The 18,518-nt window shown below is 44.8% G+C and overlaps 1 long non-coding RNA gene across 1 annotated transcript in view; it reads right to left on the bottom strand.

The window, feature by feature from the left end:
• LOC148107167 (uncharacterized) overlaps positions 1–17,445 on the bottom strand; it is a 43,803-nt gene extending 26,358 nt beyond the window's left edge. The window contains exon 1 of the long non-coding RNA XR_015722965.1: positions 17,235–17,445. This is a non-coding gene — a long non-coding RNA (uncharacterized LOC148107167). The remainder of the gene's footprint in view (positions 1–17,234) is intronic.
• Between the last annotated feature and the right edge of the window lie 1,073 nt (positions 17,446–18,518).

The raw sequence follows: 18,518 nt of genomic DNA, 5'->3' as shown, positions 1-18,518 counted from the left end.
CATCCTAAGGCTTTTGACACATGTGTAACGACCTGTATCCACCATTACAGCATCATACAGAATAGTTTCACTGCCCTAGAAATCCTCCGTGCTTGCTCTATTCTTCCCTCCCTCCCCCATTTCCCCTGGCAACCACTGATCATTTTACTCTCTCGAGTTTTACTTTTTCCAGGAAAGCACGTAGTCATAGAGTTGGAATCACACAGTATGGAACCTTTTCAGATTGGCTTCTTAAACTTAGTAATATGCATTTACGTTGCTTCCACGTCTTTTTGTGGCTGGACAGCTCATTTCTTTTTTAGCACCGAATAAAGTGCTGGATGTACCACAGTTTATTTATCCATTCACCTACTAAAGAACATTTAAGTTGCTTCCAAGTTTTGGCAACTACGAATGGAGTAGCTATTAACATCTGTGTGGACATAAGTTTCAACTCCTTTGGGTAAATACCCAGGAGCCCAATTGCTGGATCACATGGTAAGAGGATGTTTCGTTTTAGAAGAAAATGTTAAGCTGTCTTCCAAAGTGGCCGTACCCTTTTGCATTCCCATCAGCAATGAATGAGAGTTCCTGGTGCTCCATATATCCTGGTCGGCATTTGATGCTGGCAGTGTTCTGGATTTTGGCCATTCTAATAGTTGTGTAGTACCATCTTATTCTTGTTTTATGTTCCATTTCCCTAAGGACATATAATACGAAGCATCTTTTCATATGCTTATCTGCCATCCATTGGTGTGGTGTCTGTTAAGGTCTTCCACCTGTTTTAAACCAGGTTGTTTTCTTATTATTGAGATTTAAGAGTTCTTCATATATTTTAGGTCCTTTATTGGAAGTGTCTTTTGTAAATATTTTCTCCCAGTCTATGGCTTGTCTTTCCCTATCTTGGCATGGTCTTTCACAGAACAGAAAACTGTAATTTTAACGAAGTCCAGCTTCTCATTATTTCTTTCATGGACCACGTCCTTGGTGTTGTTTATCAAAAGTCCTCGCCAAACCCAAGATTATCTAGATTTTCCCTCTTTGTTATCTTCTAGATTTATGGATTTGCATTCTACATTTAGGTTTATGATCCATTCTGAGTTAATTTTTATAAGGGTGTAAGGTTTGTGTCTAGATTTATTTTTGCATTTGGATGTCCAGTTGTTCCAGCATGGCTTGTTCAAAAGACCATCTTTTCTCCATTGTATGGCCTTGCTCATATGTTAAAGATCGGTTGACTGTTTATGTGTATCCATTTCTGGGCTCTCTGTTCTGTTCTATTTGTTTGTCTATTCTTCCACCAATACCATGCTGTCTTGATTACTGTAGCTTTATTTTAAGTCTTGAGGTCAGATACCAACAGATACTGTCAGTTCACCAACTTTGCTCTTTCCTTCAATACTGTGTGGGCCATTCTGGATATTTTTCTTCTGCACATAAATTTTAGAATTAGCTTGTCCATATCCACAAAATAACTCGCTAGCTTTTGGCTGGGATTGCACTGAATCTATAGGTCAAGTTGAGAATAGATCAAGTTGAGAAGAGCAGACATCTTCATAATTTGGAATCTTCCTATCCATGAAAATGGAAAATTCCTCCATTTATTTGGTTCTTCTGTTTCCTTTCATCAGAGTTGTGAAATTCTCAATATAGATCTTGTACACATTTTTATTGATTTATACCTAAGTATTTCATTTTTGGGGGGTGCTAATGTAAATGGTATTTTGTTAATTCCAAATTCTATTTGTTTATTGCTGGTGCATAGAAACGGGATTGATTTTTGTATATTAATTTTATATACTGCAACCTTGTTATAACTGCTTATTAGCTCCATTTTCAGTTATCAATTCTTTGGGGTTTTTTTTAATATAAATAATCATGTCACTTGCAAACAAATACAGTTTTATTTCTTCCTTCCCAGCCTTTTCTTTTCTTTATTGGATTAGCTAGGACTTCGAGTATGATTTTGAAAGCAGTGGTAAGAAGTAACTTCCTGGGCATGTTCTTAGTCTTAGTGGGAAAGCTTTGAGCTCATCCCATTAAATATGATGCTATCTGTAGCTTTTGTGTATATGTTCATTATCAAGTCAAGGAAGTTCCTCTCTATTCTTAGTTTGCTGAAAAATTTTATCATGAATGTGTGTTGCATACTGTCAAATGCTTTTTTCTGTATAGAAATTATCATGTGATTTTTCTTCATTAGTCAGTGGATGTGATGGATTACATTAATTAATTACATTAATTAACATTTGAATTTTGAGGCAGCCTTGCACACCCACTTGGTTGTGATCCTGTGGATTCAGCTTGCTAATATTTTGCAGAGAATTTCTGTATTTATATTCACGAGAGACATTGATCTGTACTTTGTCATGTCTTTGGTTTTGATATTAGGGTAATGTTGGCCTCAAAGAGTATATTAGCAAGTCTTCCTTCTTCTATCTTCTGAAAAAGATTGCAGAGAATTGGTATAATAACTTCCTAAATGTTTGGTAGAATTCACTAGGGAAACCATCTGGGCCTGATGCTTTGCTTTGGAAGGTTTTTAATTATTGATTCAATTTCTTTAACAGATAAAGGCCCATTCTGATTGTCCAGTTGTCTACTTCTTCTTATATGAGTTTCAGCAGATTGTATCCTTTAAGGGATTGATCCCTTTCATTTAGGTTATCACATTTGGGGAGTTTTTCATAGTATTTCTTCATTATTCTTTTAATGACCATGGGATCTATAGTGATGGCTCCTCTTCCATTTCTAATATTAGTAATTTGTGTCCTCTTTTTTTCTTAGTCTGGCTAGAGGCTAATCAATTTGATTTATCTTTTCAAAGAACAAGCTTTTGGCTTTAATGATTTTCTCTATTGATTTCTTGTTTTCGATTTCATTGATTTATGCCTTATTTGTTTTCTTAATTTGGACTTCATTTTCTCTGCTTTTTCTACTTAAGGTGGAATTTCAATTATTGATTTTAGATTTTTTTTTTCTAATGTGTGCATTTGGTGTTTTATATTTCCTTCTAGGCATTGTTTCGTCTTGTGCTACAAATTTTGATAAGTTGTGTTTTTATTTTTAGTTCAAAATGTTTTTAAATTTCTCTTGAGATTTCTTCTTTGACTCGTGTTATTTAGAAGTTTGTTGTTTTATCTGCAAGTATTTGGGGATTTTCCAGCTACCTCTATGCTATTGATTTTTAGTTTAATTCCATTATGGTCTGAATGGAGACACTGAAAAATTTCTGTTCTTTTCAGTCTGTTAAGATGTATTTTATGGCCCAGACTGTGATCAATATTAGTGAAAGTTCCACGTGAACTTGAGAAGCATGTGTTTTCTGATGATGCTGGACAAAGCAGTCGAAAGATGTCAATTACATCCAGTTCACTGATGCTGCTATTGAGTTCAACTACATCTTTACTGATTTGCTACTTGCTAGATCTGTCCATTTTTGAGAGAGAGGTGTTGAAGTCTTCAACTATAATAATGAATTCATATATTTCTCCCTATAGTTCTATCAGTTTTTGCCCCACATAGTTTAATGCTCTGCTGTTAGGTGTATATTAAGGTGTATATTAAGGATTATTAGGTGTATATTAAGGATTGTTCTGTCTGGGAGAATTGACCCCTTTATCATTATATAATGCCCCTCTTTATCCCTGATAACTTTCCTTGCTCAGAAGTCTACTCTGAAATTAATACAGCTAATCCCAATTCAGTTAGTATCAGTATGATAGATCTTTAGTCCTCCATTTGCTTTTAATCTCTATGTGTCTTTATATCTCAAGTGGATTTCTCGTGGATAACAAAAAGCTGGGTCTGGATCCTCTCTGACAATCTGTTTCAACTGGCATATTTAGACCACTGACCTTTAAGTTCATTACTGAGATAGTTGGGTTAGTATCTTCTATATTTGCTACTGTTTTCTATTTTTTGCCCTTGTTCCTTGTTTCTATGTCTTCTGTTCTTTTTCTGTCTTCTGTGGGTTTTTTTTTTTTTAAGATTTATTTATTTATGGGTGGGGGGAGGGGGAAGGGAGAGAGAGAATCTCAAGCGGACTATGAGCTGAGCAGAGAGCCCAATGCGGGGCTGGATCTCACAACCCTGAAATGATGACCTAAGTCAAAATCAAGAGCCTTAACTGACTTTGCTGCCCAGGAACCCCTGCTTTTTGTGATTTTAATTGAGCATTTTAAATGTTTCTATTGTCTCTTCTTTCTTAGAAGACATTACTTCTTAAAATTAGTTGCCCTATTTTCATTGGATATTCTTTAATGCTTTGTCAAAGATTAGTTGACCAGAGAGTTGAGGGTCCATTTCCGGGTTCTCTACTCCGTTCACTGATCTGTGTGTCTGTTTTGTGCCAGTACCACACTGTCTTGATGATTAAAGCTTTGTAATAGAGCTTCAAGTCCGGAACTGTGATGCCGCCAGCTTTGGTTTTCTTTTTCAACATTCCTCTGGCTATTCAGGGTCTTTTCTGTTTCCATACAAATTTTAGGATTATTCGGTCCAGCTCTGTGAAAAATGTCAATGGTGTTTTGATAGGGATTGCAGTGAATGTGTAGACTGCTATGGTAGCATAAGCAGTCTCTCTAACAAATGGTGTAGGGAAAATTGGACAGCCACCTGCAGAAGAATGAAACTGGACCATTTTCTTACCAAGATAAACTCAAAATGGAGGAAATACCTAAATGTGAGACAGGAATCCATCAAAATCCTAGAGGAGAACACAGGCAGCAATCTTTTAACCTCAGCCACAGCAACTTCTTGCTAGATATGACTCCAAAGACAAGGGCAACAAAGGCAAAAATGAACTATTGGGACTTCATCAAGATAAAAAGCTTCTGCACAGCCAAGGAAACAGTCAAAAAAACTAAGAGGCAGCCCACAGAATGGGAGAAGATATTTGCAAATGACACTACAGATAAAGGACTGGTATCCAAGATCTACAAAGAACTTCTCAAACTCAATACACGAGAAACAAATAAATCAAAAAATGGGCAGAAGATATGAACAGACACTTTTCCAATGAAGACATACAAATGGCTAACAGACACATGAAAAAATGTTCAAAATCATTAGCCATCAAGGAAATTCAAATCAAAACCACACTGAGATACCACCTTATGCCAGTTAGAATGGCAAAAATAGACAAGGCAAGAGACAACAATTGTTGGAGAGGATGTGGAGAAAGGGGATCCCTCCTACATTGTTGGTGGGAATGCAAGTTGGTACAGCCACTCTGGAAAACAGTGTGGAGGTCCCTTAAAAAGTTAAAAATTGAGCTACCCTATGATCCAGCCATTGCACTACTGGGTGTTTACCCCAAAGATACAGACGTAGTGAAGAGAAGGGCCATATGCACCCCAATGTTCATAGCAGCATTGTCCACAATAGCTAAATCGTGGAAGGAGCCGAGATGCCCTTCAACAGATGACTGGATAAAGAACTTGTGGTCCATATATGCAATGGAATATTGCTCAGCTATCAGAAAGAACGATTTCTTAACATTTGCTGCAACATGGACTGGAGGAGATAATGCTAAGTGAAATAAGTCAAGCAGAGAAAGACAACTATCATATGATCTCTCTCATCTATGGAACGTAAGAACCAGGAAGATTGGTAGGGGAAGAAAGGGATAAAGAAAGGGGGGATAATCAGAAGGGGGAATGAAACATGAGAGACTATGGACTATGAGAAATAAACTGAGGGCCTCAGAGGGGAGAGGGGTGGGGGAATGGGATAGACCGGTGATGGGTAGTAAGGAGGGCACGTACTGCATGGTGCACTGGGTGTTATACGCAACTAATGAATCATCAAGCTTTACATCGGAAACCGGGGATGTACTGTATGGTGACTAACATAATATAATAAAAAATCATAAAAAAAAAAAAAAGTGTGACATCAAAGGCTAGAGAAGTTGGGGACATCAAGCTTACACCTGTCCACTCTTTCAACCACTCTGCTTCTCACCACAGCTACTGCCCCACTCCGTGCGGGCTGGTGATCCCATTCTGTCTCCTTCCCTGAAAGCCAGCTCTCTGGGACACTGAGCTTTCCATGAGATCCTGGATGCATTCTCACCCAGCTTCTCTTTCGCATCCTGAGAATCCCATCAGGCACAGGCTCCTTAGCTTCTAATTCGATGTCAAAGTGGAAGCTGAGAGTGCCAACGTGAAAAGAAAGAAAACTAAGAGGTGTGGTTTCATTCCGCAGCTTTGTAGTCTAATTTAATGTGGGCTCAGTCTCTGACAAAAATCCTATTAACCTACATGGTAGAACATTCCAGAATGAAAGCAATGCCAGATTTCCCGAAGGAGTTTTTCGGGTGAAGTGAAAGCTGACAAATACACTTGAGCACTACCCAGGCTCCAAAGCATCATCTGGAACTGTAACGACATAGGCCAGGAGCACCTTCTAGTTGCAACAACACACGGTGCACATTTATTGCATGCCAGCTCTATGCCAGCACTCTCAAGAGTCACTAGGAATCATCCTTGGTGCTTCATCACTAAGTCCTAATGATATTACTGTTGAATGCCCCTTGAGTCTCTTCACTTGACTTTGCTTTGCCTTCTCATCCATCACCAACACCGTGATCTACTACACATTAGCCCCTTGGAAGCTCTCCCTCATCACACCTGCCCGCTCTCATCCATCCTCCAGACAGGAGCCACAGAGATCATTCTGAAATACACACCTGATCATGGCACCTTCTACCCAACACAGTTCCGTGGTTGACCATGGGACTCAGAGCAACATCAAAATTCTTAACACACGGATCTAACAGGACCCTGTATGATCTGTCCATACCCATTTCTCCAGCCTCTTCTCATCTATCATCTCTAGTTCTGGCTAACCCATGTTGATTCAAGTCCTCGTTTACACCAGGTTCCCTCCTGCCACAGTGCATTTGCACATACTATTCCTCCTGTTTGTAATGCTACCCCTCTCTTCTTCACACAAAACCTCCTGTTCAACCTTGAGATCTCAGTTCAAAACTCACATCCTCAGAAGGCTTTCCCTGATTCCCCCATCAAGGTGAGATGCCATTGCTGACCTATGCTATGTGCTCATGATACTGGACTTTGTAGCATTTCACATGCTGGCAGTTTAGAATTTTTTACATTAACCTCAAAAGACATGAATGCACTTTGGGTAAACCTTTTATGGAAACGTAACACAAACAGTAAAGCTGTACTTGAAATTCAGCTTCATGATTTTTCATGCGTGTTCAAGGTCAAGAAACAGTTCATTCCAGCATCCTAGAAGCCTCCCTTTCCAGAGACTACACCTCCTTCCAAGGGTAATGACCACTATTTTGATTTCCATACCATGACAACATTTTTGTTTTTAAAAATTCCTATAATTCACTTAAAGCAGGAGGTCCCCAAACCCTTCCCACTGTAAGTTTAATATGTACTCTTTTATCCCTTTTTTGATACATGTGCCTATACATAAATGATGTATATGTAGAAATGTATAGTTTCATCACCACATAATTTTGTACTTATTTGTATGACAATTTATTTTCTGTCTCTGTCACTAAACTATCATCTCCACAAGGACTAAGCCAATGGCAATATCTGCTCTTTATTTTCTCCCCAGCATCTAGTGCAAGCCTGGCCCATAGCGTGTGCCCCACAAATGCCATGAATAAATGAACGACTATACCAGGTGCTGGGGCCACAGGAGTGAACCAGACAAACCGCTTCACTGTCCTTAGTCTCTTCTGGTTTCCAGAGTGTCATTGATCAGAAATTTGTCTCAAAGCCTCCCAGAAGTGACGTTCTGAAGCTACAGTCTCCCTCCTTCTGGGCTCTCTATGAGCCCATACATACCTCAGAGAGCTCTTCCCGGATGACTGACACGCCTTCCCTGGGCAGTAAAGGGGTCTCTCCTTGACTTCCCTGTGCTACCCGCCAGCCCCCACTGGCCACCTCCCTCCCCCAACTCTAGCGCCTCTGTGCAGATGGCCCTGGCTGGGACCTTTCTTTTGCCTTCATCCTACAAAGCTCAACATATCACCCAAAATTAGCTACTATGGCAAATGTGATGGAAAGGGCTTCATGCATGGGAGTCAGAACATATGGGTTCAAGTTCTAATCCTTTCACTTTCTGGCTGACCCTGGGCCGATCACTCCACCTGCCTGGGGCTAAGTTTCCAGATCTGTAAATGAAGGGGCTGAAGGAGCTGGATGGACAAAAGCCCTCAAGTTTCTTTCAGCTCTAATACTCTAGGATTTTTCTGATGGAAGGTATCTATGCCTAAGAGAAGACTCTAGCTTCTCTCCCTACAAATGGTCCTGAGTCTCAGCAATGATTTAATTCCCCCAAGGGAGGCTTAATGCTTCTGAAGCCCTGTTTGGTTTCTTCATTACATAGGTCACTGTCACGGCAGCCCCGCGCTTTGATAAGACGTACTGCAAATAGCAATCGCAGGAGGAAGACAAACAGTTCTTCAGGAGGACTGACATGGGTGATCGATAATATCCTTGTGAAAACGCCAGCAAGTTTGGGCATTTTCTTTTTAAAAACCTCTTTCTTTAGAAAATTGTCTTTTGAAACACCGTGACCTGATTTTCAGGGAGGGACCGATTGCAAAGCCAGGGGTCTCTTTCTTGCCAAGGCAGTGAGTTTTTGACTTCTACTTGATGATTAAAGACTAAGAGAAAAACAAAACAATGAGAGCATTACATCCTTATCTGATTGTATCAGGCTGAGCTGAGATCCGTGGGAACTGATCCCACTGGCTGGAGAGCAGGCTGGCCGATCAGCATACTTTGGCAATCAACAGACCATGGGGGCCCCAGATTTCAAACTTGAACTGCTCAACACCTGGCAACCCAAGGACCCCCCTGTGCTGAGTCACTCTGGTCCCTCTGGGGCTGCTCCAGTTCTCAGGAGGAAGACTGGCTTCCTAGAAGTGGGCGTGGCTTGTCCTCAACTCTCCTCACTCCCCCAAATGCCAAGGACCCCCCTGACTTTGGGGGCTGAGAACATGGGTCTGTATGAGCCCTCTGGGTCATATGGAAGTGCATCTTTAAGTCATTGCCTAATTTCATTCTAACAGAAGCATTTCAATTAGATATCATTGGCCCCATTTCATGGATGGGGAAATATAAAGTCACCTGTCCACTGTCCCAGGACTAAGGAGCACAGAAATTAGGTTTCCACTCACAGCAGGACTCTAAGATTCACAGTGTCAGCTACACCAAGGAGAGCTTCCTGGGGCTGCAGCCTCCCCTCCCCCAACCCCTTCTTAGGAGAAAAGTCCGGAGCGCACGATAAAGTCTGTTATTAAGGCTGGACAGTTTAACTGCTGGCCTCACTCTGCCCCTCAGGGGCAGGAATCCATCACTGAGCAGGAATGGGGCTGAATGGGTACCCCTGGGGGGCGCCAAAACACTGGGCTCTTGCGGGCTTTGCCCAAGGCAGAAAACCTTGCAAAATCAGTTCCTCTGAACTTTCCACAAAACAGCCAGTGATGAAGCTGGAAAAACCTGGCTTTGAGTGAAGGTGAGCATAAGGCGGGAGCACACCTCCAAGCGGTTTGAGGACAAGGAGTTCAGGGGGGATGGGAGGGTGGATTTTTTTTTTTTTTTTTTTTAATCTTGTTCCAGAGCCTAGCACCAAGCTCAGTAGACAGTAAAGCGCACGGGACTAATCAATAAATCAACACGTGAATGTATGAACAAATCTCACGGGGAGACCATCCATTTTACCTCATCCTCAGTTTGGCTCTGTCATCCACCGACATATTCAGGCAACATTTGTTCTCATACACACACTGGAAATTAATCCTTCCCGCAAACACTGCAGTCACCTGGAGCTACTCTTGTCTTTACCATCAAACTTCTGGAAAAGAGTAGTTCACCATCACCACCTCTAGCTCCTCCTCTTCATCCTTAGTCTTGAACCTCAGGAAGTATGACTCACGTTGTTAGAGCAGGACCGGATCTTACTCTATTATTCCCAGCACCTGGCACATATTTCATGACATGGAGGGTCCCTGCTTTGAGCAGAGTTTCTACCGTCTCTAAATGGGTTCCTCCTACCCCCACACAGGCACTGGCCACCCTCCTTTGCAGTCTCCTCTGTCCTGATGCCTCTGGTGGCCCAGGTGAGGCCAGGTTAAAGCCCAAGGTAAAAGGCAGACCCAGAAAGCATATTCTGTTCCATATGAAGCCAGCCCTGTCCCTGTCCCATGTTCCCACCTGAATGAATGTGCTTGAACCTGGAGTTGGCAACTGATCCCAGATCAAGGTATACGCAAGGTAGACAGCGGCCTATGACTAAAAAGTTCTACCCATAGAGGAACTAGATGGCCCCACTAAATCTTCTGTCATTCATGAATTTGAATTGAAAAATACAGAAAGAACACAACAAGAGCACAAGCAGAAGCTGAAATGTCACTAGAGAGAGTGGGGATCATGAAGAAGCTAAGGTTTTGAAGAAGCCAATGTCTTGAGGCATGAGAACCATTAATAAGTAGAAGCTCTGATGGAGACAGAGGAAGTGTAATGGAAGCAGGAAAAGAACTGAGAAGTCACAGTAAGAGGAGCAGAAAATGAGACAATAATGAGTTTCCTTCATGTTAGAATAACCGTGTGACGATCCGTGCGTGAGCCCCTCAGCTGAGACCCTAGTGCTGGCAGACTGTTGCCAGTCATGGCTGTAGGGGACTTGGCCACGGGAACCGTCTCTCTTATGAATTACCAAGGAGACTGGAGTTCCCCTTTGGGCCACTCCTTTCACAGGAAAACCTTTTCCACTGGAACCTTCTGCGGAGACTCTGTGACTTGCGAGCACACAAACCAAACCCAAGTGGCTTGTGCAGAAGTGGGTGATGACTGAGTCTTTCTTTTGTCCTCCAGAAGAAAAATTAATATTCTGGAATACTCAAAATGTTGTAATTCTAACATCTCTCCTCAGGATACAGGGCAAGTCAGATTTCCCTGATTTTACAGAAACATGGGAAAGTGACTTACCTACATTCAAAAGACCCAGTGATGATAAGTGTGATAGTCCCCAGCCAACATTCTCTTCACTAAACTCCATAAACTTTACCGACGTCAATGATATTTGCCATTTCCCTGCCCAGTTCTTCCCTTTTCTATCATTTATCTGGGAAAGCTCATAGTTTCAGAGATGAGTCCAAAGAACCTGAATACGCCAAGTATTAGGGAAATGCCAGCAATAAGAGCTGGAAGGTCTGTAGGGACTGACATTGTAACCAGAGAGTTCTTTTGAGCCACTAAAGTATAAGGAAGATGGTGGTACCTGAGTTATTGAAATACCTCGTCCCAGAGCAAAAACCATTTAGTGACCGCTGTGTTTGCATCTCCTGTGGTTTGGGAACATTATTAATACCAAACAAAGCGGAGTTTAAGACCACTGGTGCTCTGCTAGACCACTGCTACCTTGCTTTGACCACCAAAGGTGGAAAACCACACGTGGTTTACATTCTCCTATCCCCTGCAGTTCAGGTAGAAGGTGTTCAGCCTAGTCAATCAAATCCCGAGCAACAATCAATTGCTGTATTTTGCTCTAAAAGATTTATATATTTGAGAGAGAGCACACGCATAGGCAGCAGGGAGGGGCAGAGAGAGAGGGAGAGAAAGTCTCAAGCAGCCTCCGCAATGAGCCTGGAACCTGACCCGGGGCTCGACCTCCTTCATCCTGAAATCACGACCGGAGCCAAAACCAAGAGTCGGAAACGTAACTGATTGCACCGCCCAGGCTTCGCTCAATCAATTGTTATCTTAAGTGACTGCTTTTCCCAGAGAATTCTATTTTCTCTCCCAAGACCTGGTAGGGGAAGGTTAACATGACCTTCATAAGAGAGATCTGAGATTGCACTCAAAGGAAAAACCTGCTGATTAAAATAAAGTCTAATATCCTATTACAAATAGAAAATACCTTTAGCTCAGTGATTGTGATCCAGAGCTGAAGCCTCGGTACTTCCTTTGTAACGTACAGACTGGCTCTCACTACCTTTTGGGGTTTATCTGGAGGAGGAGATGACCTCCGAAATGTAAGGAGAGCCAAACCCTCAGTATCAGACCAAATCCAAAGAAGGTTTTCCAAGAGCAGGAATTTCTTCCCTTCCCCCACCCTCAAAACACAACAATGGGCGTTCTCACAGCCGTATCTGGAGACACCCAGGGGAAGCTTTGGGGAGAGGGCATTATAATGATCTGTGAACCTCTAGCCTCTAAAATCTACACTGAATAAGCATATAATCCAAATAAACATAGCCTGCCAGCCACGTAGCTGGAGTTTCAAGTTTCCTAATTTCATCTTTCAACCAGGGTGCCACTTCCGAGACCCTCCTACAGAGGAACCCCGGGGTCCCGCTGCTTTGGAGGCAGTGAAGAAAGCATATCAAAGCATTCATATTCTATCTGTTGACCACAGGGCCAAGAGAGACTTTGGAGGTGACGGATTTGGGCTCCCATTTTACTGCTGAGGATTCTAACCCAGCAAGTATTTAGTTCAGTAGCCCGGAGAGGGGACCAGAAGGAGACTGATCATTTGTCTCGCGTGCTGCCAGTTTTATTCACCTACACCGGCACCCCGTGGGTAGCGATCTGCGTGTTAGATCGCCAGGGTTTGCAGATGTGACGCTAGAGAGAGCTGCTGTGCATCTCCTGCACACAACACCGTCAGGAGCAGAGGAGGGGCTCCCAGGACGCGGGCTCCCAGAGCTAGTGTCTCCCAGGGTTCCTTGCAGGCTCCTGAGATGAGAATTACCAAAGTTTGAGCACAGTACCTGGCACATCGTGCTCCCTAAATGCTATTCTTTCAGTTTGACAGCACGGCCGGGAGAGCATCTCCCTTGTGTCTAGACCATGTACTCATTGGGGATGAAATAGTACGGAAGCTTTTCATTTCCAAGTGGGGATATTTTGACATTTAGAAGTCCTTGTGTGATTCACACGATATTGGATATAGAATGATTACCAGAAAAACCTTGAACTATTGCTTCTTTTCTAGGATTGTTTAAGGGAATTCCACAGCAATATCTACCAACCACACTTCCACTTAGTGGGGCAGTGCAGACCAGAACTGACACCTTGGCCACGTTGGTTAAGAATGATGATTACTCGCTTGCTAAGAAGGATTGAAAGATTCCCATCAGGGGCGCCTGGGTGGCTCAGTCGTTAAGCGTCTGCCTTCGGCTCAGGGCGTGATCCCGGAATCCTGGGATCGAGCCCCACATCAGGCTCCTCTGCTGAGAGCCTGCTTCTTCCTCTCCCACTCCCCCTGCTTGTGTTCCCTCTCTCACTGGCTGTCTCTCTCTCTCTGTCATATAAGTAAATAAAATCTTTAAAAAAAAAAAAAAAGATTCCCATCAGAGGCTGCGTTTTGACTTTCAGCGCTCAGTGACGGTTATCACATTTAGTAAACTCCCTGTAATTCTCCAGCCAGAGTGAGGGGTCACATTCTCAGCAAGCCTGCCATCACAAAATATTCATGAACAATCTCCTCTGAGAGCTGTGTACGCAGGTACCTGGACTAACCGGAGTCTAACTGATGGCTCAAATCGAGGTTCTGGAGGCCAGAGTAGGGCAAATGAGGCCAGAGGCACCTTCCCGATGAGACTTCTACTCGGGCGGGCTTCATGGTACACGGGTCCTGCATACCTCACCTTATCGCTATCAATCTCAGTGGAAGGAAAGAGACTCTTTCCTAAGGTTCCCAAGTAAAAATCCCAAGAGCCAGTCTCCTTGGCTTGGCTTGAGTCATACGCCCATCCCTGAACCAAGCATCTGTGGCCAGGCTGGCGGCACTCCGTTTGACCAGACTGGATCTGGCCACACACCCCGAAGGCTAGGAGCACGGAGTCTGCTCCGTCCAAAGCACATGCGTAAAAAGAGGATGAGGCAGGACACCCCCAGGAAAATCCAGGGAGGGGACTGTGGAAGCCTGGTAGAACTAAGGGATCTACTCCGCTTGGCTCGACTAATACTTACCTGTAGGAACTTAGTCAATCACTTCAAGGCCCTACCCTAGGACATGGTTTTATCATCTCTCAAATGAGAGATCTGGACTAGCGTATGTTTAAGAATCCTCTGCAAGACTTGTTCGAACAGTTTCTTGGGCCACATCCTTAGAGATTCTGATTCCCGAGAGCTCTGAAGTGGGATCCAAGAGTCTGGCTTTCTTTCAACTACCCAGAGAACGCCGATGCTGCCCATCGGGGGACCGCACGTAAGAAGACCAGGGAGCTGTCGGACGCCGGCTCAGGTCCTGGCACACAGTAACGCCGTGAGGGAGCCCATGTCTTCCTTCTGGGGCTCACAGCTGGGAATCCTGCTCTGCCCCAGCTGGAAGAAGGGCAGCACCAACTCAACACGGAGGCACGAGGAGGACAGACCTGATTTCTCAGCCTGGCCCCCAGCCCTGGAGATACTGGCCGAGTCCAGTCTGTCCCATCAGCAGACGTTCAATTCCAGGGCATCCTGGGGACCACTTCCACCTTCCTGACCCACGCTAGTCCTTATTCAGATCTCCGCCGAGGCCGCGAAAGCTCCGTGGGGAAGCGGCAGAGCTTTCCAAGTGGAGGAAAGAGATCTTGGTGACAGGCAGACCTGGACGCCAGGACGGGATCTGTTCTCTACTCATCAAAGACTGCGTGACCTTGGGATGATTACTTAGTCCCCGTGTTCCTTAGTTATAAAGATGGGTGCGCGGGACCTAGCCGTGTGGTCGCGGTAAGGATTAAAGTGAACAAGGCTCTGCTCGGGAAAAGGATGAAGCACAGCGCCCGACGCAGAGCCAATAAATGCTCGCCCCGTAAGGGCAAGTCCAGGACACCCTTGCCCACTCCAGAGCGGACCTCCAATCAACAAGGCTTACTTACCTCTCTCCCCAGTTATTAACACCTTAGTTAGAATGTCCTATTCCTCGACCCCTGCAATGCTGTTTTCTCCGGGTAAAAAGCGTTCTGGGATCAAACGTGTTTGGAAAATGCTAGGTAAGGGGCATTTTACTTTGCTGTGGGGCTTCTCAGGGCCTCTACTGTGGTGATTTACTTTGAGAACCTCCAAACAGGACATTTGGTATTTGGTGACTCCCGAACCTACTAGACCATGGAACTCTTTGTTTCAGGAAACTCCTATTAACGTGTATAAAATATTATGACCATCTGAAAAATGCAGGTGGGAAACCGCTCCGGAACCACCCTCTCCATCCGAAGGCTCCATGCTCTGACGCCCAGCCGTGTTCAGACATGTCTCACAGGAACTGCGAGCCACCCCTGTGAATGTCAGGGTAAGACCTGTGTCATGATTAACTGGGTAGTTTCCATAAATTCCAGTATGTTCAGAAGTGCGGATCATGGTTACATTTTTGGCAACCACTTACAAAATCATTTTTCAACCACAGGAAGTAAACATTTCAAAACTCAGGTGCTAATACTGCAGACTCTATTGTTATTTGAGACAAGCGATAGGGGTTGGGGAAGTGGTAGGACTGTCCCTGTCCTCAGCGGGAGGAGAAAGCAGAAGACCGGTCCTGAGGATGCCGAGGAAGGTTAGCGGGGAGCCCTAGCATTATGCATAAGAGCAGGGAGGGGGGTGGCAGTGCCTTGAAGGGGGGGTAGGGAGGGGGAAGATAGCAGCTATCCTGTATTCCTGATACTTGTAGGTGCTTGCAACTCGCCAGAAGGTTTTTATCTCCTAAAAAAATTTATGAGAATGTTTTAGGTCAATAGCTGACGTTAAGTGCCGTAAAGATTGTACCAGATTTATCTAAGTTATAAAAATATGATATTGATGATTAAATCAGGAAAGAAAGCCACTGCCCTTTCCAGACCTGTACGTAATGCACTGGGATCTCTGAAAAGCCAAACGTAGAAGACACATGAGCCAGTTACCCTCATCTGAAGACTCCTGGAGCTCCGTTGAAGCTGCCATGTCAGCATCCTTTCCAGGGGACCGTGTGTGATTTGCTCGACTCTCGAGAACATAAAATAAGTTAAATTGAAACAACTGTGACAACTGCGCCACAAGCTTCTTGTCCCAAGCCACACGGAGCTGGCGCTCTCGCCCAGTTAAGACAAGCTCAGCTTTAATGAGGTCTTGAGAGTAGAAAACAGGCTGCTGGTGTTGAAGTGTGGAGTTTAAAAATATAGATATTAATGCCCAGGTCTTCCTGCCGGCAGCAAGGCTGTGATTGCCGGCCTCTCTCCATGACTCAAGGCTCCATCTCCAGCCAGCCGGCCCGTGTCATCTCTGCACTGGGACGGGGCTTGAAGGGCTCCCACAGGTGGACTGGGGATGGGGAGACCTGCCACTGACATGTGCAGAAATGCATGGCTTACATTTGGAGGCTGGGACACAAGGATGCCACTTTTTAATTGCAAGGAGTGCAAAGTGTCTCTAAGGCAGAGGGTGGCCTCATAGGAAGTCCCTGCCAGGGAGGCCTCGGAAGCAAACGCCATTGACTCTGGGGCTCGGTGACTTATGTGGCTCCTTATCAAGCCAGTCTTTCAGCAGCCCCCTTTCCTGAGTCTGGCTTTCCGTCTTCAGGCCCCCACATGCACTCTGAAGGCTGTGCTGAGCCCGGGCTGGGCCGGAGGGGCTCTCTCCCCTCTGCAGGGGGGCTGCTAACTGTCCCAGCGGCTGGGGCAGCAGTGGTTCTCTTGGGCCCATGATGTTCTGACAGTAGGTTCGGCTTAACGCCCTGTCATTTAATTTCTATGTGTCACTACATTGGAGTCCTCGAGGCCACTGGCGTGGGGCTTCTGAGAGGAGGAGGAAGGGGTGAGAGCAGGAGAGCTAAGAAACATCGCAGATGTTAGAAAGCCAAGGGTCAGCACTGCTCCTCTGGGTTGTGGCCGCATCGGCTGGAGACAGACCAGAGGAGCACTGACAGCTGGTCATTTTGGACAAGGGTTTAGGATGATATAGTTGTTGAAGAATGACACTGGCAGCAAGATGACACCAGGTCTGCTGACCCTCCGTCTCACTATCTGTTCAAGACCCATCACTCAGCATTTCTCTCCACCTGCAGCTGGTAGTTGGGAGCAGCGATCTAGGGACTCGGGACCCACTAAGGAGCCCACAGGCACCGGCCCTCAAGGGGCTCGCGCTCTACTCAAGGACCAGCCCTGCTCAACACGGTGCATCCGGCTGGGACCAAACTGAGCCGCCAGGATGAGACTCAAGCTTGCTCACACACTGCGGCCCTGAGGACACGCCAGTGATTCGGAAACCAGAAGGGCAGTTCTCCCCCGCAAGCCCTCTGTTACCTACCGTACTCAGCCTGCCTGAAGGCTGAACTTGCTTCCCATCGGATGGCCTGCCTACCTCGTCTCTTTGGGGAACAAGAATCCACATGCCAGGAAAACAGGAAGGCAGGAAGGCTGTCGGTGTGAGCTCACTGAGGGCGGAGTCACTGTCTTACTCATCTGTAGGCTCGGAGGTCAAGGTTAGGGATGGGAACACAGGTGACAAAGAGCTTGGATCACTGCTTCCCTTCATCCAGTAGCGCCTGTCAACTTGGATGAAGCAGCTTTCCGTATTTATTCTTACCAGAAGCCCGTGTGTGTTTGATTCTTTAGCAGGGAGATGACACCAAGGCACAGAGGGATTAAATGACATGGCCCAGGGCAGAGCAACCTGACTCAGGGTCAGCTGCCCCGTTCGGGGAGGGGGGAGGGCACTTAAGGAAATGGAAGAGAGTAAGGTGGCTGTCCCCGGCTCTCAACTTGTGTCCCTTAGCTTACTTACACGTCTTTCAATTTGCGTTTATTGGGAACATCTGAAGAAACGTTTTGTCCGTTGTAAAGGTGAAAATACATAATGATAAAAGACCACTCTGGGTTACAGATGAACAAACGCCCATAAGTTAAAGCTCCCTGCTAAGACTTTTACGAAGGGCGTGAGAAGGCGCAAAACGCCATCCAAAGAAACAGTATCAATTCTGGTAATAATGGAGAATGGAAATGATCACTGTGTTATCGGGATTTATTTACTCTAGAAGCAGTTTCTCGTGCTAGAGGAGTAAACATTCCCACTTCTCAGTACTCATCTAGCAGCAGGAGATCACCACATCTGATAGCCCCGCTCAATTAACATTATCGCTTAATTATTTCTGAAAATTATTAGCAGCACAACCAAGTGGATCAGTGGCCTCCATGCTACTCCGCTTCCAGTGGCATTTTTGCTGGCGCAGAGTAAACGAACACCCCCGAATCTCAAACGGTACCCAGTCAGGTTTTTGTCATTATAAAGAATTCTCGAAAAGCAAATTCTTATTCTCAAGATCGTGCATGCTCGACAGAGCCGATACTGCTGCCAAGGGGGCAAAATTGGTTCTTGGGGTGGGACAGGTGACAAAATCTTACCCTCTTTATGTATAAAGCACAGATACACACCCAGTACACAAACACAAATATCGCTTGTATTAACATTCCCTGGGAGGGAGGGCAATTAGGAAAAAAAAATTATCTTAAAAAGATAATTGCCACCTTCTGTTGGGGGTGATAAAAAAAAAAAAAAAAGTTAAGAAACACTGCTCCAGGGGCACCTGGGTGG

Source organism: Ursus americanus, chromosome 34 (genome assembly GCF_024610735.1).
Source record: "Ursus americanus isolate L20-20 chromosome 34, mUrsAme1.1.p, whole genome shotgun sequence".
Lineage (NCBI taxonomy): Eukaryota > Metazoa > Chordata > Mammalia > Carnivora > Ursidae > Ursus > Ursus americanus.
Note: the sequence above shows the minus strand (reverse complement) of the source record. Positions and strands in the feature narration are given on the sequence as shown.